The sequence below is a fragment of the Ischnura elegans genome, chromosome 10, assembly GCF_921293095.1.
Source record: "Ischnura elegans chromosome 10, ioIscEleg1.1, whole genome shotgun sequence".
NCBI lineage: Eukaryota > Metazoa > Arthropoda > Insecta > Odonata > Coenagrionidae > Ischnura > Ischnura elegans.
The window spans coordinates 73,222,718-73,250,128 of record NC_060255.1 but is presented as its reverse complement, the minus strand read 5'-3'; positions in this window follow the sequence as shown (position 1 = coordinate 73,250,128).

The following is a 27,411-nucleotide window of genomic DNA, read 5'->3' as shown; positions in this document are numbered from 1 at the left end:
TTACTTGGGGTTAATTAATTTCAATTGTCCCTATGGAACTGTTGAAGACACATTAATTTTCATTCATCTCCTACGTCTGACAATAACCATCAACGATCCTCATTATATTTTCCTTCTTACATTAGGCTAGACATTCATCTTAGAAAATTGGAGTAGAATATATTGTAGCATGCATTGCTGTATTGCCTGGTTCAGAAATTGTCATACTCGACTCGACTCGATACTCGCGAGTAATTTTCAACTCGACTCGAGATCAAAAAGTGCTACTTGGAAATCCCTATTATATTCCGAAAGAGCAAATGCAGACTAGGGAGCCTGTGACAGGTATATGGTCAAGATACAGTGATGCATTTGGAAAAGCACCCAAAGTCACCATAGCAAACACTGTTGAAGCTGAAGTGGAAGCTTATTTATCAGAGATGAATGCACCACCAAATTCCTTCCCTGGGAAATACCGGAAGACGTGTATCTCCTACCCAAGGCTGAAAGTATTAGTGAAGAGGTTTCTTGCCATACCGCCATCCCCTGTGTTCAGTGAAAGACATTTAGTTCTGTTGGAAAAATATGTGAAGTAAAATGCAACAGGCTTTATCCTGACAGAGTGAAGATGCTTTGCTTTCTGAGCAAAAATTTAAAGTCTGTAAAGGGAGACTAAATTTGTGAGGCATTATTGATAATGATAAGACATTATCAATAAAAGATAGATGTTAAAGAAGATAATTTTTTTTAATTTAAACATGAGTGCTAATATTCTAAAGTAATACCTATCATGTAACAACACTTTTCAGGTATGTTCCGTTTTAGCTATTATATTTTAATTACATAGTGATGATATGAAAGATGCTTTTGTCAACTCACTCTTTCACTGAGTAATATTTTTAAAGTGGTTTTCTTGTTACCTCGAATTAAGTGATATTTTTTCTTGGAGCCTATGGCACCAGAATCGATGGAATCGGTATCGGTAGAATTGGAATCGAAATGTCAGAATCGGAATCGGGATCGGAATCGATAAAATTTTGGAATCGACCCATCACTAATTATAAGTTTTCCTGGATATACACAACTACTCATTACACTCATTTTTTATCAGAGCGTGACTCGGGTTTCAATGAATAATCATCATCTTCTTCATAACTTGCGCCTGATGATGATGATGATGATTCATTGAAACCCGGGTCGCGCTCTGACAAAAAATAAGTGTAATAAGTAATTGTGTATATCCAGGAAAACTTAAAAAGCTGTCTGTATACCCGTAGCAGTTTTTGACCAAACGCGCAGCTTTCCTTTAAATTTTATTCAGTTCAAGGATTAAGTCATTCTGCACCGAATCCCATATGCTCGCGGAATATATTCAAGTTGCGATCGGACGAGTGTGAAATGGCATGTTTATTTTACCTCCTCATCCGAACGATTGTGTCTCCCTTGTTTAAAATACGTATGTGACACGGGTACCAGAAAATATTTCTCACCACTCACAGAGATTTCTAAAATTACATACAATCATTGCCGCAAGAGACTTTTTTAAATTAGGATTCGTCGAGCGTATTTTTTCGGATAAAAAAGTGAAAGGTAGGTGCCATTTTGCACTCGTTCGGCTACACCGTGAATATGTAGAGAGAATATTGGATTTAGCGCCGAAAGACTTAATCCAAGAACAATAAAAAACAGAGGAAAGCAGCAAGATTCGACATACACTACAAAGCGCTTACAGAAAGCCTTACAATGCTTTAATGCCAATTATAATAGGAGCCGCAAGAGGAGGCTATGTGCTAAACTCAAAGTACTGCAGCAATTATCCCTTAACTACTTGCGCGTTCTTTTTGGGACGTTTGTACTGGTATGGGGATATACCACATTCCCAAATTATTTATTTAATTTCCTGATAACTTCTGATGTTTTGTGAAAACCACCATACGTTTTTTTAATTTAAAATTGTTTTCAACAGTTGTAGATTATTAGATTTTGATATTTTCAATATTTATTTTTTTTCATATTTTTAGAAAAAACCTGCATTATTTGTGTAAACGTTACATCATATTTAATTTTCTCTTCATTCAGGTCCTGGGAGCCGACAATTTCATTATTATAGTAAAATGCAATATAAATAATGAACAACACTTCACTTCACAATAGTAGTCACTTCAATGCAAAAAAACGAGGTCTCTATAACGAAACTAGTGGAGCGGGGACATACCGAGTCTCCATATCACTTTGCACAATGTTTACACTTCACAAGGGTGAGATAGACTGCCGAAAACCAGTTCGGTGGGAGGGGGGAGTAGATTTGAAGCTACTCAGTAGCTAAGCCATCTTGCCAAATCACCCTGGAAGTAAACAGCAAATATACCAGTAGTTAAGAATTAAGAACATATATATCTTTTAGAGCGATAAGGTGAACCTTAATATATTTCTATGCATCTCGGAACCTCGCTATATTTTTATGTAAGACATAAACGATAAATTAGGAGAGATATTTTTCCGCACGTATGGGTGTAAGAAATCTTTTTCAACATGACTTACAAAACAAGACTGCAAAAAAATATTATTTAAAAAACCATGCTGAACCAATGATTTTTGTCAAACTTCCACCGTTTTCTTTTAATAAAAGCAAGTGTTTCTAAGCGTACCTCCTTTTTTTTCTTTGTTTTATTTATTTTTCATTTATTGCCGGTGTCCTGACACCCCCTCTACACGCTTATTGAGAGGAGAGACCGAAAAAAGTAGCTGTTCTCATCGATCCGTCAGCTACGTCATTAAGCATGCAATCAATCTCCAGTTGAAAGATATCCACCCAAGGAAGGAATAAATTATTCACACGGACTTTAAAAAGATCAAAAGATTTCCTGTCGCGAGAAATGTTTCATGTACATCGAATGGACCTAAAAGTGTCATTCTTTTCACGACTCTACAGCGTCCACAGCGCTCATTTCATCGGACTATCGTCCAGCTCTTCATCCACATGTACATGCTACGCCACTTGCTTTATCAAGGAAAACAGTGGAACGTTTTGTGGGAGTCCTTAAAGGGGACGTATCTTCATCACCACTCCACAAAGCTTGACCTCCAGTGAAAGCACAATTTTTGAGATTCATTCTGAGTGGAAATTTGAAGTTAGAAATATGTTTTCTAGCTACATGTTTCTTTACACATTCTTTCCATTAATATTTACAATGTTATATTTTTCTGCGACAAAACTTTTGTAGAAAATGGTCGCTTGATTAAGATTGATTATTCTGAAAACTTATTAATGCAGTGATAAAAAATTAATACAATGGACAATATCTACAAGCTATTGACTTTCAGCATTTAATTAAGCACACGGAGAATTTAGCTGATCAACTGAATGCTATATCTTTGTGACTGTTATGAGTTGACACCAAAATATAAGATAGGCATCGCCTCGTAGGCAACCCGTGTACCACCCAAGCTCCCGCGAGGCATATTTCTGGCTAGGCGTATCACAATGCCTTTTTCAAACGTATATTTTACGCATTAGAGGCCCAATAGAGGAAAATAAAGGCCCAATTCTGGACGTATTGGAACGGTGAGATATCATGCGTGATAAGAATAATCTTTTATAAAGTGAAAAATAATTCCGGAGCCATTCCCCACCTCTTGAAATGAATTTTCCTGCTAATTTAGCCCCAACATAAGATTCGAAAGAAAAAGAATGACTGGATTGAGCGAATTTTAAGTGGTAGAGGATGTTAAAAACAATGTTAGATGGAAGATTAGGTATGCAAGAGAGGGAAGGGAAGAGAACAGGATTCATAGATATGATGACATGAAGTATGTCTTTTTGTTAATTGAAGAGGGTAGTCCAAAACCGAGTTAGTAACGAGGAAGTCCTAAGAAGGGTAGGAGAGAAGAGAAGCCTCATGAAAACCTTAATAAGAAGACGGAACAACCTTATAGGCCACATCTTGAGACATGATGGCCTGATGAAGACAATCGTCGAAGGACAAGTGGAAGGCAGGAATGGAAAAGGAAGACCCCGAACAAAATATATGGAACAAGTAAAGAGAGATGTGAAAGAGAAGAAATACGTAGTTGTGAAAAGATTAGCTGATAGGAGAACTGAGTGGAGAGCGTCAAACCAATCCTAGGATTGTTGACCAGTGATGAGGAGTCCAAAATGATAGCGGAGACAGACCGGGGTAATCTGCGAAATTCTCCATTTCAACCTACCTAAACCAGTAGGATACTTAAAAAATAGCCTCTTTCATTAAAAATGAATGAACCTATTTTCACTCAGATGGATAAAATTTCCAATTTTCTTTTCAAATACAAAAGTTTTGTGTTGATATTAGGGATGGTCGGATCGGATGCATCGGATCCAAATATCCGCGGATATTGCCCTTTATCGGATACATCGGATCCAAAGTCGCGGAAGACATCGGATCTGGATCCGAAATTTTAAATAGCTTCACTGAATGCAACACCCCGACTTTCCCCCCGTGGAAAGAGTTCCGATTCCATCTTCGAATGCGCCGTCGCATGCGATTCTTGTCCTTATCATGAACTGTTTTATTTGAAAGCTCTCGCAAGAGGTTACGTAGGAGAATTTCAGCCGAGGAAAATAAAAAAAGCAAAATACGACTGGCATATAGCGTCACTCTTTCCAAGAGATTGAACATTTATCGGGGGAATCTCAGCGTCAGGAATTTGAAAATGCATTTGGATCCGAAAATATCCGATCCGAAAGATCCGGCTCCAAAAATCAAGTATCCGATCCGAATCCGGATCCGAGAAAAATCCTGGAAAAATCCCTAGTCGATATGTTTTGTTATAGCGTACTCCTTGGAGGTGGAGCTCTCGGATAATTCACTGAGCCTTGGTAATACTAGGCACTTGATTTCCAGCTCCAAAGCTGTAGGCAGGAGACCACAGCAATTATTACCCAGGTATTGCGCGAATTAGCTAATTTAATAAAATGTATTGGGTAGAAGGGTTAAAATTTACAAGCCATTCAGTTAAATCCACTTCTACATCGTGATACCTTATATTAGCGAATTGAAAATATCCTACTCGTTCTCGGCCTTGTTTCGTATTTCCTTCTGTATGAAATAAATATGATAATGCCGTCGATCCTTTTCCCTATAAATTCAGCACTTCCTCCACAACACCACAGTTAATAATAAAATATATAACAAATTTTACTAAAAATATAACCTTTCTTTGAAAACTAAAAAGAATTTAAAAAATGTCCATTAGCCTGACAGAGTAACTAAATCAATTGCTTCATATAAAAGAAAAAACGTTGGGCACATGTTCCACTATAACAATCAGTTTATACCTAACATCAATTAAAATTTAATTAACTGTAGTTGATTCTATTTCATAGTTTAATAATACTATGACGTCAAGTATAAATTAGGTATTATAATGGAACATGCCATTTTTTTGTTTTATGAAGCAATTATTTGAGAGACTTTGTCAGGCTAACAGAAAATTTATTTGATTCCTTCTATTTTTCTATAAAAACGTTACTTGTGAAAATTAATGTTTATATTTTAGTTACATTTCTTTTTGTTTAACATTTACATACAATCTTGTCCTGGATCTAATTCTTATTTTCAGAACCGCAATGTACTATGAAATAATATATAAGTAATCAAGTCTTTTGAAGATTAAACCCGAAATTTCTTCGTTAATAATGAATTGAAACTATTTCAAATTAATTAATTTTCTTATTGATTTCAAAAATTCAAATTTAATTTTTCTGTAAGATTCAATGATTTATAAAGGAACACGAAACGTATGCAGCTATTCTCGCATCTTTCCAATGTCCAATGGAGTTCCAGCCCACGACGCGTCGCGACAGGGAGGAGGTAAAGTTCGCACAACAGAAACAGAGACTAAGCGTGGTGTAAACTAAGCATAATCGCTTGTTCCCTTTTGGGATCATAGGAGAAGACAACGCACATGAGCAAAAACAAACATTATAAAACAAAACAATTTTTCAGCGTGGAATTGTTCATGCATATGTAGAATTTAACTTTTCAAAAAGTACTTGGGAAATTTCATGCCTAAATTTCTCCTTTTTTCACTTTAGCTCATTCTTCAGTTCCTTTTTTTCTTTTTCTAATTGACTTCCGTTTCGTTTCCTTGTAAGTTTCATTCCAACCTATTATGCAAAAACCTTTGAGGCAAAAAATGTTTTTGCTATGACTTTCTATTGCTCTTCTTCCTCTAAATGATCGCAGCGCGACCATAGGATTTTGGTGGCCAATTTTTAATGTAATCCCCATATTTAATTTTAAAGTCTGAATAAAAATCGTGATATAGTTCCGATCATAGCAAATATGTTAGACTATTGCATTGTCATCTTGTTCTAACTAATTGTAAGTTATCGTAAAAATTTCAGCTCGATTGCTAAACGAAAAGTGGGTTAAAATTGAGTTGCAATCCCTTAGCGAAAAAACTATTGAAATTTCAACAGTTAATTGGGACAATTGTTGAATCCAACAGTAACTATTGAATTCAATAGTAAATTGGGACCACTGTTAAAACTAACAGTAACTGTTAAAACTAACAGTAACTGTTAAAACTAAAAGTAACTTTAAAAACTAACAACAACTGTTAAAACTAACAGTAACTGTTAAAACTAACCATAACTGTAAACTCTGACAGTAACTAATAAATCCAAAAATTATTGATGAATTCAGAAGTTACTGTTGGATTCAGCAGTTACTGTTGGATTCAGCAGTTACTGTTGGATTCAACAGTTACTGTTGGATTCAACAGTAAATTGGGACCACTGTTAAAACTAACAGTAACTGTTAAAACTAACCATAACTGTAAACTCTGACAGTAACTAATAAATCCAAAAATTATTGATGAATTCAGAAGTTACTGTTGGATTCAGCAGTTACTGTTGGATTCAACAGTTACTGTTGGATTCAACAGTTGTCCCAATTAACTGTTGACATTTCAACAGTTTTTTCGGTAAGGGATGTTAGCCTCGGGCAAGACAACAAACAACACAAATGTTGAAAAATGAGAGCGGTTGCCAAAGAAATATTTACAAGTATAGCCTGGAATTCAAATTTCATCATTTCGTACGCATTTTTCTATATAAACTTATTTCAAGTACCTTATTCCTCCATTACGCATCAAAAATTGTCTTTAGTCGATTAAAAATCTCACATGAAAAAGAACAATTCTTTTAACAAAAAAGCCCAAATAATTCCCATGCTAACTTGTGAGCCAATATTTTTTACAAACAATAAGATTGAAGTAAACGTGTTGTAATAACAAAGTCGTAAATAATGCATATTACTGTCTTACTTGGTTGCAGTAACAGGCGTTTTTCTGTGTTCATTTTAGATTTTCCCCAGCTAGGCTTTTTACTGTTTTTACTCTATATTAAATGGTTTAGTTGATAATTAAGCGTTTTGTTCAAAATTATGCTTGTACAAAGACACATCTCTACCTAAAACCTTATCAATCCGGTGCGTACTCTTGAGGATACGATTCGGGTGGATCAATTCCTGTATCCTGCAGAGAAATTTCCCGTGCATCGCTGGGTCTGCTTGCCATAAATCTACTTCGTATCCACTGTGCGGCGACGTATGCACAGGGACAACACCAACATCGCGGATCCGTGATTAGACGCTATAACAGCGATTCATCCGAGATTCGTGGAGGCCACTCCATAGCAACGTCATCTCCAAGGAGCCCTAGGGGCCAAATTCGAGTACATTGTTGAGCCGATTGTAGAAGAGTATTATGGATTCAAGCGGTAGGAAGGCATTGCTCAGTCAATGGAAACGCGAAGGTAAATGAAGTAGAATGAAGCCACGAAGCTGAGGACGAGTAAATGGAATTACCGAGTGTATATTGCAGAGGGCCGTCTTTTTTTAGTTGAAGACGTAGAAACTAAACGTCGAGGGCAGAGGGACTACATGCAGGGATTTCAGTAAAATTGATGGTTTCGAGGCGTGGCTTGGTGAAATTGCTCCATTTTAAATGAAAAAACTTTGTAAATTTCGCATTTGATATCATGAACGACAGCGACGAAACTGGTCGTTAGTAAAATCACATACGAAATTCAAAAAGTTTTTTTAACTTATAATTTAAAAAAGGGATTTTAGTTGCCATTTTTAAAATTAATCCTCATATTTGATTTTAAATTCTGAATTAAAATATAGATACAGTTCCGATGATGATAAAAGAGGTAGAATACTGCCAGTAGCGTACCCAGGATTTTGAAATGTGGGGGACGGTTGCCCGAAATTTCAGAGCCCCAACACCCCGAAATCCACCCTAGGGCAAATGAGTCCAAAGGGGAAAAGTTTCGGATTTCTTATGTAAAATACATGATTTTTAGGACTCAAAAACAATAAATGTGTACGATGTGTAAACGAGTATTTATTAAAATAAAGTATATAAGGACATCAGGATGAGAATTGCATTAGCAAAGGAGGCGTTCATAAAAATGAGTTCTGAGAGGATCGTTATGCAAGAGTTTAAAGAAAAGATTAGTGAAGAGTTTGATCTGGAGTGTAGCTCTCCACGGTGCGGAAACGTGGACACTGCGGAAGGAGGACGAGAGAAGATTGGAGACATACGAGATGTGGGTAAAGAGAAGAATGGAGAAAGAAATGGACAAAGATGAGATACGGAGGAGACAGATGTTTTGGATGGAGGGAGTACTTTACGGGGAGGGGACGTTGAAAACGGTGTTAGATGGTAGAATGTCGGGAAAACGAAGGAGGGGAAGGAAAAGAATAGGATTTTCAGATAGATTAAAGTGGAGTAGGCTTTATAGTGAATTGAGGAAGGCAGTAGTCGAAGGAAAAGGAGGCTCCCAGATAACTTCTTTAGTAAAATTCGTGCGTAGGTTTCCGCGGCGTTGTTCACGATGACTGCTAATTTTCGGGTTCTCCAGCCGCGTCTGTCGTTTATGGTTGACAACAGTTTCGAAAGCCATCCTGCTTCCGTCTTCAGGTCGAAGGTAAGAAGTTTTCATTTTTTGCCATCTTATATAGCACTGGCCGATCCCCTCCTGTGCGCTGATTGGTCATAACTCTTTTCCAAACGTTGCAACGTTTGGAAGAGAGTTCTGACGTCAGCAACGTTTGAAAGAGAGTTCTGACCAATCAGCGCACAGGAGGAGATCGGCCAGTGCTATATAAGATGGCAAAAAATGAAAACTTCTTACCTTCGACCTGAAGACGGAAGCAGGATGGCTTCCGAAACTGTTGTCAACCATAAACGACAGACGCGGCTGGAGAACCCGAAAATTAGCAGTCAACTTCTTTTGTACTCCATGGAAACCTACCTTAATCGATAGAATACTATAATTAATGAATAATAAAGTTTTCGGCGCCTCTTTAAAGGCTTTGTAGGGGGCCTCTTTAAAGGGGGGTTGCAACCCGGTAAACTCCCCGGCCAATGGCTAGGCCACTAAATATTGCATTGTCATATGGTTATGAGTAGAGATGCGTGAAAATCGCAAATGCGATAAATGCGATGTGTGCAAATAAATGCGACATAGATGCGATGACTGGACTTTTATGATATTTTTACGCACATTTGCCTTTTCGACGGCAAAATTCGTATATTTTGTGCCTAGCGCAGTTTAAATGCTCCGCAGATAATCATCGCTTAAAGCATGTGAGCGATTGGCCAGCTGCTAGTTGGCTGGGACTCTACGTGGCCGCGAACTACATATGGGCGCGGGCAAGCTACACCTCCGCCACAATATGTCTTATTCCTTAATTTATTATTGTTCTACAACATTATTATTTAAAATATTCTGTATTTTGTCATATAACTGTGTTTCACTACATTTTATCGTCATCTACCTCATTATGAAAATAAAAAATAGACGCTACAAAATGCGATAGAATTGTTATTGAAAGTGCGATAAAATAAAAATTAAAGTGCGATTTTCACGTATCTCTAGCTATGAGTTATTCCAAAAATTTCAACTCGATGGCTAAACGGAAATTGGGTAAAAATTGAGTGAGCAAGATTTTATCCAATAAAGACGAAAACAACAGAATAGTTCATACAAATGTTGCAAAGTGAGCACAGTTGGCATGACTAATTACAAATGTTTAGGCTGAGATTCAAATTGCAACGTTTCGTAAGCATCTTTATTAATAAACTTATCTGAATAAAAAGCCTTCATTACCCATCGAAAATGGTATTTAGTCGATTACACATAAGGCTCAGAGGGATTTCAAGGCATCGGCGTGTCCTTAAGAAGCTTAATTATATGATATCACCTGGGGCGCATTAGGTTTAGATGTAGAACATGATGTTCAAAACAAATCCCAAAAGGAAAACACGAGGGAAGACCGACCAATGAGATGAGCCCAGCCTCCAAAGAAAGTTTTACACGGAATTGCGCAATCTGACGTACATGCGACGGCGCAATCAAAATTGCGTCGTGTCAAGCGGTGAATGGCTAGAACACATGCGAGAATGCGTGCATGCGAGACGGAAAAATAGCCCCTGTTCTAATTTCGTCCATGTATATGTGCAATTCCACGCCATTTTAGAAATTAATTCAGCTCTAACCTGCGCAATTCCGTGCCCCGTGTAAAACGGACTTAATAGACGGTCGATAACTAATCACCGTTCTCCGGCCAATCATCACGAATTCAGCGCCAGCCTGGATCGGTCTGGACAGTAAGCCTGCACAACACTTCCCGGTAATTCTCTCTCTACTCCCGGTAATTCACTCCCGGCTACAGGAAATCCGCTATTATTGCACTACAACTTGAATGGACGCCGCTTAGCCTTGCCCTATGGGAAATTTCTAGAAGGATGCCACTAGAAAGAAATTCTCCAGTACCAGACGTAGAGATCAGTCGATCTCTCTTATATAAATTTAATGAAGATAAATGTTTCAAATGGTTATCCCAAAACTCTAATGTGCGAGCATTTGTTTTTTGTGGTGCATAAAGTTTTCCATGTCATCTTCCAACTGAAATAGGCATAGCACAAATATATTAATACACAATTATATAAAGTTATTGGATTAAATAATACAAATTCAATAGCTTTGCTGTAATCATCCATCAATCCCTAAGTCAGAGTAGCGATGCATTGCTACACGTCCTACAGTTACTTGATCTGCATTTTTTACTCCTTCAGTTTATCATGTTTGCATTCTCAATATTGGAATTTTATGATGTTTGAATACAATTTAATATAGGTCTATTTAAGTTTTGATCGCCACAGCAAAACAAAACCGAAGAAGGAGACAGATTCATATCTTGACGTGTACGTCGGAACCGTGCTCCTCGCCTTTCTTTTCCTTCGGCTCCATGACAATTGCCATTTCAGGCGAGTTTTTATCATATATTATTAATCATCGGTACATAACACCACTCACTCTCAGCTACAGAAGCCATAGATAGATAGTAGCAGTTGCGTTTTCTTCAGTTCAACACCAGCGAATGCCGAAGTAAACACTGTACCAGCTACTCGGTATCACTTGTGACGACATTTCCCATTATTCCGCGTTCCTGCTGTTTTCGCAAACGTTCGAATTCTTCCTCTCTCTTCAATTATTTTCTGCCTAAAAATACTGTTCAATTTACGAACGTAACTACTTACCACGTATATGTTGACGTAAGGAATTTTTCAGTACACTTTCAGGAAATCGGTTCAGAAGCCCATTCCTATTCTATAGCGGGAACAAAGTCACCTCAAATTCTGATACGACGATGAATTATACTGCAGTTACCTCCATTATAATGAAATTAACACGAGAGAGTAGTTCCTTTGGATGCTTAGCTAATAGTTTCCAAAAATAGTGCATGAAAGGCAAGAACGAAAGAGCACTGCAGCTACCAAGGACGAACCTAGGTGAAGAATGAATGAATGAATGAACTTATTACTCCAAACTTAAATGTACACATTTCTTTTAATAACACAAATAAAAGGAGCATTAGGTAGCTTCAAAGGTAAAAAAAACAGTATGGAAGCTACCATCCTTAAAAATTAAGTACGAGACAAGCCAGAAAATAAAGAAAATATGTATGATTTTCTGAAACATTATCATTATGAATCCATTAAGTGACAAAAAAACAATTTGAAAACAAATCTGAAGGCATAAATACATGAGCACACAAGATATTTTTTTAAATACCAGCTCGTTTGAAAACTTGCTATATATAAAGAACAAAGTATAACTTATGGACAAAATAAATTTATTTTTCTCCTTTAACAAAAAAATTAATTTCACAAACACATCAAAAAAGAACATTCATATTCTCATGGCATAGCAACCAATATTTAGCCTTTTTTCAAAAATCATTTCTATATTCTTTAATTGAAAAAGGTAAATTCTTTAAGAAGCTAGCATACGGCAATTTCTCAACAGCCCTTTTCCATGTTTTCTAGCTCAAACTCAAAGGCCACACGTTTCATCCAATCGCTCATTTTTACACTCCTCAGAAGTTCGAATCCGTTTGTCCTACGTGTGATGCACACCAGTACGTGGTGCGAACACATACACCACGTACCGGTGCAGCATATTTGGGTGGAACGACCCATCCACATTAGCAGTCCTTTCGACGGCTTCGCCCCGGGGGAAGAAATAGCAGAACAAGTTTGTAAACAATAAAGAACCACGTGATTCCTATTCACAAGTCCGGGTTGTTGCCGAGAAGCAGTGACGCGATCGGCATGGGATCGTGACGCCATCAAATTTCATGAGCGAAAGGTTAAAAGCCAGCGATGTTCGCTGCGAATAGCTCAGAGTGTAGGCGTGGAAGAGGAAAACGGGAAAAGAGGGGTTCCTTTAATATTTTTTGCATACGATCATAATCCAAACTAATCCTTCATATCTCCAACGTCCTATACCTCGAGCAAATATTTATCTCAAATCGTTTTATACTCATCTTGCATTCTCAGGATTTCCTGCCGTTAATTAAAAAAGATACTTTTTCTCTATCATTTTTTAAACAAAAGCTATTTAATTATTACCTCACCGATCAACTACGCCGGTAAATTAAGTTTATTTTTATGGTGAGCTATCGCAATTTTACCTCGAAGTTTTTTTTAATCCGATTTTTTCTTCCTCTCGTTCGTTTCTGCATGCTTCCTTTGTTTGCTTGGGGTAATTTATACGCTGAGGTATCCATCCTTTTTTTGCCGCCAAGAAAGTGGCGCCTGATAATTTTTTTTTGTTGTTGGCCCGTAAACTGCTGCATGTGTTGGTATATGTTTTTACGGGGAAATCCAGAGAATTAATGAACTTTCATTCATTCCTTTATTCGCAATTGGGAAGTTTCCTTCATCAAAAAAAAACGAAAGGCATTGATTGAGATTCGTTACCCACCATCAGTGTATTCATAATACACAAATTATTTGGTTTTAGAAATCACAGTTTAGACGAATGCTAATGGTCAATTTTAACGTCATTTGAAAAAGGCCACATTGGCGGCGATGCGATGCCACTCCACGTGACGTCACAGGGACCAAGAGGGAGTAGATAGGAGTTTTACATTGCCTGAGATTAGCAATGCATGCATGAGGCACAGAGCTCAGGGAAACAGTTCTTAATAACCACCTATTAAAATTGCCTATGGTCGGAAAGTTTCCTTCGTTTGATAGGGTATAAATAATCCTTATTTAAGCCAAGCGCTACCTGCTAGCAGCCTGCATCTTAGCGGCGCTCATAGCCTCGCACGAAGGTGGCCTCACTCGGCGGCAGCCGGAACCAGATTGACGTCACACGGGCTTTACCCAGCATTCATACTTAGCCGTCGTGTTTTCGCGCGCTTTTTTTACTTTTTTTTACTTTTCATTTAATCGCAAAAAATGATATCGTCATTTAAAAATCTAAAAGTGTGAAATACGTACTCCAGGAGTAATAATCTTTCGATTTAGGCAATTTAAAAAAAATAGGAAACCACCCTATTGAAGAGTGAGTTATAGCACAGTGAGTAGAGCGTTTTGATGGTGATTGGAGGGTTCCAGGTTTAAATCACGGGTGGAGCCCTTGGATATCCCTAAATGAAATCTTCCAAGTGCGAGGGGACCACGGGAAAGGAACTAGCCCCCCACCCTCAATAAGTGTGATTCACACTCTAATGACTATGTGTAGAGTGAGCTTTGCCCTCGCCTATTCAAACCAACCTTGAGTTAAATAACTCAGTGAGTTTTGATGTAGGCCTTCGCGAAGTTGTGCAGCACACTCATCAAGGTTTACGGGTTGTCCTCCGCTTCGATTCATCGTCGTGACGGCAATTTTGCCGGCGTTACAGTTGGCGTTTCATCAGGTTTGAATTATCTTCGCCTTCAACCATGTAAACAACTTCAAAGGGACTTCACACCAGAAAACGACTTCAAAGGACATCAAACATGAAAACGTGTCGAAGATAAATCGACGCAGAGGACAACTCAGAAACTTTGCTGCGCCAACTCAGAGAGCGAACACCATTGGCAATAAACAAAAATTTTCTAACGAACCTATAGCTCAGTTGTTTCGTTTCATAGCCTCGCTTCCGAGCTATTCATGCATTACGCTTCAATCCCAACTTTTTCCCGAAAGTGAAAGGAGATTTTGCTAGCTCCAATACACTTATTTGAACGGGATTTTTATGGATTAGAGTAAAATTCAACGGAAGCTGCGAGGCAATCAGACGCGCAGGTGTACCCGAAATCTGTTAGATCCCGTTAATGTATTACAGATCTCCTGCAACATGTTTTTTTCCTTTCCAAAGATATCTACTTGGATGATGCGAGCAATAGTTTGCAGAACGTGCAGAAATCCATTTCAATCACGTAATTGCTGTTTTCCATTGGATATCATAATATACAACTTTGTTTAAAAGATGTTTTTTGTAGGTAGGACCAATGGTTTTTTAATTGTTACCCAAGTCATGCTTTGTTTCAAAGTCTTTGAAAAAGTTTTTGCAAAATGTACATTCTTGGCTTCTCACTAAAGAAAGTGTAGAACAAATATTCTTATAAAATATTGATGTAAATGAATTATAAATACTACTTTAGTTGTTTTTTCATGTACGCACTTAAGCTTTGTTAGTATAGATTATAATGGTAACACAAAATGAGCTACACTATATGTAAAGCATAATGTATTATTATTTTGGATGTAGCCTCAAACAGGTTATCCTTCGCGGCTACCTAAAATTACTCAATTTTGCCATTGTCATGTAATTTGTGTGTGGAGTAATAAAATTATTATTATTATTATTATTACAACTCAGTTTATATACAATCCACACATAATATTCAATACATAATATACAACCCACTCACCCTTGCGGCTAAATCTCACCCCGAACTTGGCATGAAAGTTTCATGGATCTTTTTGTTTAGGACTCACTAAAGGCTTGATCCAGCCGTTAAACCATGGTCCATCTGGGTAAACCAACGTCTTGTTGCTATAATGTCAACGTTTCTTCCCCTCTGCCGAAGAATTCTTCTGGACAAATGCCATTAGAAGTAATTCACCCCTTAGAAATAACAATTCGATAGGATTTCATTACCTCTGATTCATTTGCACGTCTGAAAAAAAAATATTATCGGGAGAAACTAGGTTCTAGGACGGTTTCAAAATTAAAAATCAAAATGGTATTTTTTAGAATTAGGGTAAAATAGACTTGAGCCTGCAAGATTATCATTGTTGCCATTTGTCGAGAAATGATTCTAAAATTATCAGAGTGAAATGTTGTAAAATTGTCTTCCTTAGTTTTAATTAAGACTAAACTTCGGAGATGATTCCACGAGTCCTTTGCATCCCGGCAAGAAAAATGCAGTACATTGGAAACATCAAATTATTAGGGATAATAATTAATGATTCCTTGAATAAGGGAATTGGTGTTCTGAAATCGATAAAATGAGCGTTAAACGACCGCGTGCTACGTTTCATTGTGGGCGGCATCTCGCCTTTCGCGCAATTTCGACCTTGTGCGTGGGCGATCCAAATGGGGGCCTTAATAGCCTTTCTAAAGTTACATTGCTGCAGGCACAGCTTATGATAACAAGATTTCACCCTTCATTCCGTCACCGTCTCCTTATTCCATTCACAAACTCTCTCCTCCCTCAGCCTCGCCTAAAATGTTACCAACCACTCCCACTTATGTGACATCAGTACCCTGCATGAACCGGGGGGGAGGTTATCCTGTGTATCCAATTTTCGGTTCAAATTTTCATGATGCCATGCATATAGCTAAATACGGTCATTGTCTGGAATTGCAATAAGTCCCCGCCTGCGGCGCGCGAGTAACAGCTCACTCAGAGCCCTCTAGATTGCCTAAAATAACTACGAAGTGCTGTTCTCGTAACCATCCATTGTTTGGCACGTCATTAATAGCGGAATGTGTTGAAGCCTGAAGCATAGGGGCCGAGACGTGATAAGTTTGAAATGTTATTTAGATAAATGGACTTTTCGTTAACAATAAACCTTTCTAATATCTTTAGAAATAAGATTCAATGCATTTCAGACGATTTCATAGCGATGTTTTTTTCCGGATATTACACAATTACTTATACCACTTATTTTTTACAGAGCGCGATCCGGGTTTCAATGAATTATCATCATCTTAATTATCACCAATCAATCATCATCAATTAATTAATTAATTTGCGCCTGAAGATGATGATTATTCATTGAAACCCGGGTCGCGCTCTGTAAAAAATAAGTGGTATAAGTAATTGTGTAATATCCAGGAAAACATATAATGAAATACGACAAAGTAAATCAAGAGTTAGTGAATTTTGTTCTCATAGCTGTCACGCTTAAACCATTTTAAGCTGGTTCCTACAGGCTCCGGTAAACATATAAACGCTACTTGAATGCCCGACGATCTCCTTACGCACATTAGTCCGTAAAGTTCTAATGGTATCATATGGTACCAGCTGATAGAGCAAAATTAAACGTCTTTTTTATTTTTTATCGGTATTTATAAGTGCTTTTCAGAGTTGAATTTTTAATAACATTTTTTAATGTTGCTTTATTATGTTAGTTGGATATTTTAGCGTAATTTTGGATGAAAATGTATGTTTTTTTGCGAAAAATGGTAAATATTCTACTTATTTGGCAGACTGTGGATTTCGAAACATTAATTGAATTGAGTTTTTTTGACCCGTTAAGAAAACCTCGAGGTACCATATTATACCAGACTGTATCTCTAAAGCTATTAGTATGAAAGTAAAAAATTTGCATTAAATTACTCACAATTTTTTATCGATTGAGAAACATAAGATGACGAAAAAATTCAGAGAAAATTTTGAATTTAGGGGTTACCAAGTAAACCTTTAAAAACTTAATATCTATCCATATCCCCAGTAGGTCCATAAAATTTCAATTGAAAGTAATTCTAACAAAAGAAGACATACAAAACGTATGAAAAATATATAATTTTAGCTTAACAAAAATTTATTATGCTGTAGTTAAATGGTGTCAGATAGTGGTGTGAACAGGTCCTGGAATATATTAAAAATTAAAAATCGTATCATGATATTTTTATATCGATAAATTTTCAATAATGATGACTAATATCGGGTCAGTTGATATCGGATTTGAACACTTTATTTTAATCATCGCTGCTGCTTGGATAAGTTCAAAACTATTATTTCATTATTGGCGATATCTGAAAACATTTGTAAACATGCAAAATCAAATAGAAAGTATTGTACAGCTGAAACAGAAGACGGGCCTGAAAAATAATTCTAAAAAACCGCCGTCCCAAAAAAATATTACTTATTATCATCACCCGTTCAAAAACTTAGATAAGTATTTTTAAACGCTTAAATAAATTAGTTCAATATACAATTTCAAATAACACTGACCTCATTCTCCTGATTCTTGAGTAAAATATGCCCACGGTTTAATGCGACTTTATTTTCGCGAGGCCAAAAAAGCAGTACATAGCAATTATTTTGTGGAAGTACGTTTACTTAATGAGACACATGACAGTCACAGAAGCACGCCATTAAAGAGTAAAACCTAAGCAGAGAATAAAAAAAAACTCACCCAGGTGTATGAGGGAAATACGCTAGACTGAAATAAAAGCATTTTCAAAATAATGCTTACTTATTTATTTTATTGCATTAAAATCGTTTTCAAAGCTCGAGTTTGACTCAGTCATGATGTGTTTTTTCCTGACTTTTAATGTATCTCATTCAGTACACATACTTAAAGAAAAACTTCAAATCACTTTTTTTTTTTGGAAAAATTTATTTTTTTAATCCTTAAGATATTTTTATTCATTTTATATAAATTTCTGCATTCCTTTTTATATTATTCTGCCTATTGTATTTATAATTTTACCAGGTCAAATCGTTTGAAGAGTGGGATTGTTGAAAATATCCAAATCAAGATAAACTGTTGGCTACCAAAGCTTCACCATAACATTTAAAATATAATGAACAACTTCAACTCCGGTTTTTAATACTCTCAAATAAGTATTTCTCTTATTCAGCGCAGCAATTACGTTTTCCGTGAATTGTTGTGACTTGAAAATACGACGTGAGACAGACGGGAACACTACTTATTAATTATAATAATTTCTATCGCATGCTGATATCGCATTTCTCACGCATATGAATGGAGAGGAAACGATAATGAAGCAGAAAAAGTTACAAATTGTATTTCCTCTTGCATAACATCTAAAAATATTGTCATGCCCCGAGTCATTTCTTCATATAGCTTCGTATTCATTTTAATCTGTATCACCTACCTAGAGCATTCCATGACTATCTAGTATTAATGCAGGCGTAATGCGGGGCGCGTGCCTGTCTTATTGTGTACCACAAGCTACGAAACTCAAGAGGATTAGAGTGCTGGAAATAACCGTTTTAATCTTGGAAGACGATGAAATTTTCAAAATTTGCGCACGGCCGAATGCAATAATATAATGAAATACATCACGGAAAAAGTTCTCCTTGAAAAAATATTTGAATAACAAGGGTAGTCCCTTAAAAGTCACCCGCAGATCTCGTTCGAATTTCGCAAGTTGATAGGAAATGGATACCCCTGAGAGGCTGTTTTGGTTTCAGCTGCCAATACTCAATACTTTTCGAGTTATTAGCGACGGAATGTAGACGGATTAATCCTATATTTGTGGAACCCGCGGCGCACAATAGCCGTCATAACTGTTCCTAGAATGAAGAGCACTGACAGCGCATTGTTGTGTTGTGGGTTGCACAATTTAGGCGTTTTCCTTACACTTTCTGTCGCTAATATTCGAAAGGTATTGAGCCTTGGCAGCTAAAATATAAACTACACCTCATGGATATCCTCCTATCGCCTAGCGATATTTGAACGAGAATTGATGGTGACACTCGAGGGACCACCCTTGTTAGACGGGATTCTAACCCGGATCTCCCAGTTTTCCGGTCAGGCGTGTTATCAAGTTACACCGCCAAGCCATTTTCTCAGAGCGAACTTCGGGATGGGTTTTACTAAACAAGGTGTTGACGTCACTAGCCTTGAGGCACATGTGTCTGGGTGCCTACTACGCCACCGTTGAAATGAAAAACCAAACTTCCCCACAATATTCTGGCTTACAGGCCTGACCGGCATTGGGAGATCCGGGTTCGAATCCCGGCTAAGTCAAATATTTTTTCACGGCAAATTTCATCCTTGGTGTATTTAACTTTGAACTCTTGCGCGTAACTGCGTTCAGTCACTTTTTTCATGCAGTGCTTTCAATATAATAAAAATTCAGCGCATCATCGGGTCAGTGTTATTCTTCGTCGAGAATTTCCTCACGCGCAACGGGAGACCCTGGGAGAGGAGACTAGTCATTTGACCCAGAGCTCATTAAATGGAGAAGGTTAACCTTGGCCCTGAGTCCGAATACCGAATATAATTCTCTTTCGAAGAACTCCGCATTTTTCATTTACTCATTACTGTCCCGCCCTTGAAACCTACCTTCCTAGTCCGGAATTCCTCGGCGCCAGTCAAACATCCTTCTGTTCGCCCCTTGTTGAGCTGACCGCAAGAGGACAAGACGATATAAATTCAAACGAAATGTATAAAGAATGCATTAAAAGATCATTTCTAAAAATACTAAGTAGTAGCAATTCTCCACTTCGATATTTAGTATTTTGGAAGCTAAATTGCTCTTACAAACATTATCTAATGCAGACACAATTTAATAGCAAATACCTGAAAAAGAGTAGCATAATGATATTTCAAACTTATGCACAAAATTGTGCTTCTGTAGAAGAATTCAGTGGATGGAGAGGAACGATAAGAAATTGATGTCTATAAAAAAGCAAGACACCAAAGTTTGAGGGGCTCTATCGTCTAAACTAATAAATCAATTCCAATGCAACAAAAAACATACGAAAGAGACATACGACAATTTATTGTTACGTTGAATAATATACTTCAAAAAATTTACTGCGCCATAGTATTTCCTGAACTTAATTTTTTTCTAAAAAAAAGTATCAGTTTTATGCGCGCAAAATCAAGTTGCCCAACTTTGAGCGCTTGGTATTTCCTTTGTTTTCGTTCAAATAACTTGGCTCAACAGTAGAGACCTTAGCGAAATCGAACCCTCTGTGGCCAACTCTGTGAGAGTGTGCCAGACATACTCGTAGAATAGTAGTGGAATTTATTTTATAGGGCGCGCCGGGGACTAAGCCCTTTTGCACCACTCACTGGCTGGAAAAGAGAAAAAATGCGGAAGAGAGAGAGATTCCTCGTTCGGATTACGATTGTTCCAGCAATCGTTGGAACTATCGTGCATTCACACAACGATGGTTACAACCTGTGCAGCCCTCCATTCATGAAATCTAAAGTGAACGAAAAATTGACGGTTATCAAAATGGTTGAGGTATGCAGGGTCAAGATATTACTGTGTTCAACGTGTATTTAACGAATAATTTTTCTTCCGCCCATATTCTTCCTTGCTTGGACAAATCCATGAAAAAACAGCGATAGGTGCTTCAGAAACTTTTCGTTCTTCTCTTGTCGCTTCCTTTTCCGGTTTTGTAGCTCCTAATCACCATTAAGTGACAACGTTAGGAACTACGTGAACTATTTTCCGGACACAGCTAGTTCTGCCAACTATCATTAGGACAATTGCTGGGACAATGGCAATCTGAAAGGGGCAACAGATATCCCCTAAGAGGTATATTTCACCAAAACTTCCGAAGGGCTCTGACTGCCAAAGGCCAAAGGGCTAGCGAAGAACAAAGGCCGGCGAACTGAAGCGGACAACCGTGTGACCGCCGAACAGTTCATAAGCCGGAATAGCATCCCTCTCGAGAAAACCCTTCACAGACCCTTCGCTGTCCCCATACTTCTTTGCGAATGGGTTGTTTGAGGTGGTTTAAGGTAGAGAGCCGAACGCCAGCCAAAAATACACCGTGCGAACGGCCACGGTCTGCCACCTCCTCCATGCGGTTCATCTACATTTACATAATACCCCGCAAGCCGCCTTAAAAAGGCGTGTAGCAGGGGGTGTTACAACAACCACCTACCTCTTAAAAGCAAGTGCTCAAACAAAATTACGACAAGCATTTGTTAAAGTCCGTTATGGTTCAGGGGAAAAACGAATTCGAGCATCTATCCGTTCGACAAAATGTCTCTCTTAACATATCGTTCCCGTCGGACCTGGAAATATAGTGAGGCTCTATGGTGATGTTCTCCACGTCTTTCCTAAAGATATCTATTCTCAATTAATCGGTTGCCACCAAATAAGAACCTAGACGGTCAGATGGACTTAACAGGGAAAGTTTGGGATTCCGTGTTTCTTCCTCATTCATTTATTCCCTATTAACTTTAAAGTAAAAAATTATTAAAAACAGCGCTTTTATCGCAAACTAAAAAGAAAAGGAGTAAATTTTTGTCCAATAACTTGTTCATTGAACTTTGATGTTGACAAATTGTATGTTATATCTCTCTATCATTGTCTTTCTTTCAAGCGCTGCCAACGGATTTTAGCGATTAATTTTCAACTTATCACCATATTTAATTTTAAATGCTGAATAACAACTGGGATACAATAAAAATCGTTAAAAAATATTGGAGTATTGCATTGTCACCTGGCTCTGAGTTATCCTGAAAATTTCAGCTTGATACAGCTAATCGGGATGTGGGTTAAAATTGAGTTGCAATATTTGACCAGGACAAAACAAATAAAACGAGTTTTTAAAAACTGTTATAAAAAGACGAATGTCGCCGCCCACTTTTCATGAGTCACTGATACCATAAGATTTTTTATCGGCTCGTTCAGGGAGATTTTTTCATTGAAGTAAGGGGCTGCTCAGAGAAATGAAAACAACAAGGAACCTCAACGCGGATCATGTACAATGCCAGGAAGTAGTTGTGATGTGTTGAGAGGGCCCTTGAAAATCCCCAAATGCTATAAGTGCAGTGCAGCGGTTCCTTTTCTGCCTTTAAAAATTTATCTTCACACTGTGTTGAGGGGTAGGTTTTTTTTACAGATGACTACCCGAATCAAGTTTCTAATTCCTTCAATCGGTTTTCTTTCGTCCTTCAAACTTATCTGATAACCATGTTTTTAGCTTAAAAATCTCATATTTTTCCTCTCTAACGAGTGCAGAATATTTAAATTACAACAGTTGTTGATATTAATAAATAGTCGATATTATTATCAGTAATGTTTGAGTTCATTTAAAATTATGCTATTATTTCAATTCGTCTTGCGTTCGCCGCCTGATATGTAGATGAATAGCCAACCTTCTTTCCATCAATGATTGTTTTTTTTTGCAACACATAAGTTAGTTAATTTAGGTAAATTAAATGTATACATGAGTTTCAATGTCTGCCAGGTTTTGCTGATAATTATGATACCGACGACCGTATCACTGGTATATTTTTTTCCATGTATCCATCGGCCATTCAGTATTTTTTTTTACAAAGAATCGCAATCTGATATATCGCCATTTCAATTATACGCAGCACACATCCCAAGCAGGAAGTCCTCCCCTGAGTTGACCTTTTCCTTCGGCTGCTACATTGTCGATGAGGCAATCTCCTGTTTGCTTACCACGGCTTAATTAGGACAGACGAGTCTCGGAAAACCTTAAGGGCCAAGAACCCAAACAAAGCTTTCGAGCTGCTCCGTTAGACGATTATATCACGAGTAATTCGCCAAAGGTCTCTTCTCAGCCCCTGCTCTTTAAGCTCTCTAAATGTTTTAAGTGTCCATCTGATCCTCTCTGATTTCAGCTTTACCAATAACTTTCAATACATTCAATGGTTTTTGGCTCTACTTTGTGGAGGTTGAAGTTCGCAAATAACTAAACGACTTCGTTTTCTTCCACGGATTTATTTTCTTGGTAAGACATCCCAAATGAAAAATTGTATAAACCTGTATAAAATTTGTATACATTCTTATACAATTGTCATGACAACGAATAAGAATGTATACAAATTTTATACAATTGTCATGACAACGAATAAGGATGTATACAAATTTTATACAATTGTCATGACAACGAATAAGAATGTATACAAATTTTATACAATTGTCATGACAACGAATAAGAATGTATACAAATTTTATACAATTGTCATGACAACGAATAAGAATGTATACAAATTTTATACAGGTCTATACAATTTTTTCATAGGGGATGTTTCATCCTCAAGAGGTCAATTTGAAGGCCTCTTGAAGTTGAAACGTGTCGTACCAAGAAAATTAATCCGTGGAAGAAAACGAAGTCGTTTTGCCATTTTTGTTTACCAATGATCTTCGCGGAAAAGTACTCATTCTTAGTACTTCCCTGCAAAACAATGCTACCTTACGAAATTCTTCAGCCATAATATTTATAGATTAAAAAGTAAACTTACTGTATAATAGGGTGCCTCGTTTTGCCAATTTTTTTTTGGAGCGAATCGTAATACACGGGGAAAGTTGCGTACCCGGGTGGGTATTACAGATATGATTTTTTTTCAAAATCGGTTAATAACTTCTGTTCGCCATTTTGTCTTGAAATTTCGTAATTTTTAACGAAAATCGTTAAAAATTAAAATAATTTAAATTTGGTTTAAGCACGCACTCATTTTTTTCCAAAGGACTATAGCATTGGACTTTCCTTGATCTTTTAGACCAAAGATGCCAGCTCTATTGCTTTCAATTATCAAGAAAATGACCTTCTATTGTGACAGCGAAAACAGTTTTGTGGTGCTGGCAACCCGCAACACATCGCCTCATTTTACGCCATGAATGAGATAAATGACGCGAAATAGAGATGTTTTTCAGTCAAAAACCTAGCAATCACGTCTAAAGTTGTCAAGGGTAGTCACTAGGATGAGATTATGCCCTTTTATGCCATCGGCGACTATATTGACCATATTTTCGGGCACGAAGATATCACTGAAGTTTCTGTCAAGGTATGTGCCATTTGGAAAAAAAAGCATCTACTCCAGCAATTACACAAACCAGAGTACTTCAACTTTATTCATTATTATACAAGTAAAATTCAACTCATCTCACGCTATATGATGAAAACGATAGGGCAAATTAAATCCTGTAGAGTAAAATGGTACTTCAAAAAACAGGATGACTTGTTGAAGTCTTTTACTAAGGAGGCGACGGATTTATTTGATATAGCCTTCTGCACAAGTGCCAACTTTCCCAAATATAAAGAAATATGTCTGTCATAAGGAAAAAAAAATGTTTTTATTCTGGAGTAGGTACCAGTTCCTAGTGGATCAGCGAGGTCCAAGAATATTTAGACACTCGATTTTTCCCCACATCCTAAAATCAGACGACGAGGCCAGCGTCCTCGAGTCACCTTAAGTAAAGGTAAGGAAGTAAAAGTAACAAAAAGGGTGTCCACACAAAATCGGGAGATAATTTGGACTTCGAGGCAATGTAGTTAGTTCCATTGTTCTTCAAATTCCCACACATTCTATCGATCAACACAATTCCGAACCCCACAGTCAAAGACCAATGCGTAAGATTTTATTAAACAAAATGGGAGATTTTTTCGGCTAAAAACAATACTTTCGGGTAAATACAAGGCATAAAAGAAATTTTATTGAAAGAATTACAAAGTTTCTACGGCCAACCTGAAAAAATCCGCTATACTCGTGTCTTTTTCCCAGCGTAAACATGCAAAAAGCACCAATGAGAGGAGGATTGTTATTCATTTTAAAATGCTGGCGCCAGTATTCGACTCAAAGCGAATAAAAATGTAGCCCATGTACAATTCCATTCACACTCTCTGACTCTCGTCCAATCCATAGGATGGTTGGGATATGTAAGGGTATAGCTCACTCGATATGCGTGTAGATCACATATTCTTGATGGTTTCTCCAGTTTCTTTCCCAAGGCAAAAATGAAACTGCTGCACTAAATTCGTGCCTAGCATACGACTCAACATGGTCAACATGTAAAAAATAGGTTTGACGGATTAACGGTGATTGATGAAACGACATAGAAATCTATTAATGTCAGATATACCAGAATTCAAATTATATATAGACACATATTTGATGTGCCTTCATCAATTAATTTATACAGATGGGTTCACTATTGAATTACAGATTTATCTTCATAAAATTTAAGCTTACGTTTAAAAAAAAAGTTTTCAGAGCATCTTTCACGTGCGAGCGTTCACACGTGACAGACGCTCACTCCGTTACACTAATACAAACCCAAGGGTCAGATGAAATTTCTTTCAATTAAAGTCTTAATTTACCATCGAGTTTACCTATTCGAATAATGTAGCGATAATTAAGGGGGTAAATATCTTTTGCAATATGAAGGTGAAATGTAGAGACAAGGTCCACTGTTACAGCTGAAGAAATATTTTAAGCAAGTTATTATCGCATAACCTTTCCGAATTCGCCATCAAAATGAGAAGTTGCAGCAATAAAAAGATAGGAAATAATATATGATTCCATATTTCTTATAATTAATTCATCACTTAGATTCGAGAGGATTATAGCACCCAAAGTACGAAAATGAAACAACCATGATTAAAAATTATTATTAATTGATGACACTGAAAATGACACAGAGTGTCGAAACCATGGTCGGTCGTTAAGAGTTAAAGTAAATAGTGTGGAAATTACCATTTGTGTCTTAATCATGTATATAGCAATATTACATAAAATTAAGACTGAAATGATATTATACGAATATTGAAACAGGTAAATTTGATCGCAATCACGCACACACGTACAAATTTATTGCCACGTAGGATGAAATTCGCATTGAAAGAATCATTTTGCTAAGCCGGGATTATCTATGCATACAAATGAGGATGTCTGTTTGTCTGTCCGCTATGCATTTCCAAACGGCAGCACGGGTTGCTACCAAAGTTAGTACGTAGGTGTATGTCATGCTCCCAAAGTCTGTAGTGCTACTTTTGGTTGTGTCCGACGCGTCCTTTACATCGTTTTCACATTATAGTTCGTTACGTCACGTCATACAACTTCTAAGGTTGGATATCCTGCCGGATAGGCACACCTCTTGACACGCTCAAAGGGAAAACATAACCCAAAGGATTATGCCCATGGTTATTAATCCTCCTGGTGCAAACCTTTTTGCTGGGGTAAGCTTTCACACAACGTTTTTGGTCTACGAACGATAACGATCAATGTATTGGAGAGGGGTATAAGCTGATCCCATGCGCGGTATACGAAAATTGTTTTTTTTTCTCCATTTTTTGCTTTACATATGCATATCTTCATCATAACTGTTTCGTCCCTTTACCTAAAATCCAGTCATGTCACCATGAATTTCCAAGTTCCACGTTTCCCACTTCTCTGGGTACTATCGTTCCCAAACAACGCCGGATGGTCTGCTAGTATAGTATACGAGGTGCGTTGAGAAAATAACGTGAACTAATTCTTTTTTATTCTTGAGAGAACGAATGTTGCAGAAGAGGATCCTCAAGTCGGCCTCTAAATGTGTTGCCACCCACCGCGCATTTAAATGGGTTCACAAAAGTCGCCACTCGCGTCGCTGTCGGACAAATTGATTCCAGTTTCACGGGGAAATAATAATAATAATAAAATGCCTTTATTCGGGCGAGGTTGAGACTAAGAAGTCCCCTCTTCCGCCTAACCCCTCCATAGCGTCAATGAAAACATATTAAAAAATTGTAGACAAACGTTTACAATACAAAGGATGTACAATATTTGTGAAATGTTAAAAATAATAACAGCTGTACGTGAAAATTTTGTGGAAAAATGATTTCTGTTTGTGGGAAAATACATGATGATAAGGGTGTAGTATCCTTCAGCGAAAAAACCCAAAGCGAAAGAGAAAGTTGGTGAATTTTTAGATTTAGTAGCAGTTTGAAAAAAAATTATTTTCGCATTCCTTACTAGCTGCTTCGTTTTATTTCTGAGACATTTGTAACTGGGTTGTAAATAAGGTATAATTAGGAATGTTAACCGAAATTTACACACATGTTGATGTGGTCTATGAAATTCATTACTTTTCAATGCTATTCCTCGTAATTACAAAAATTACAATG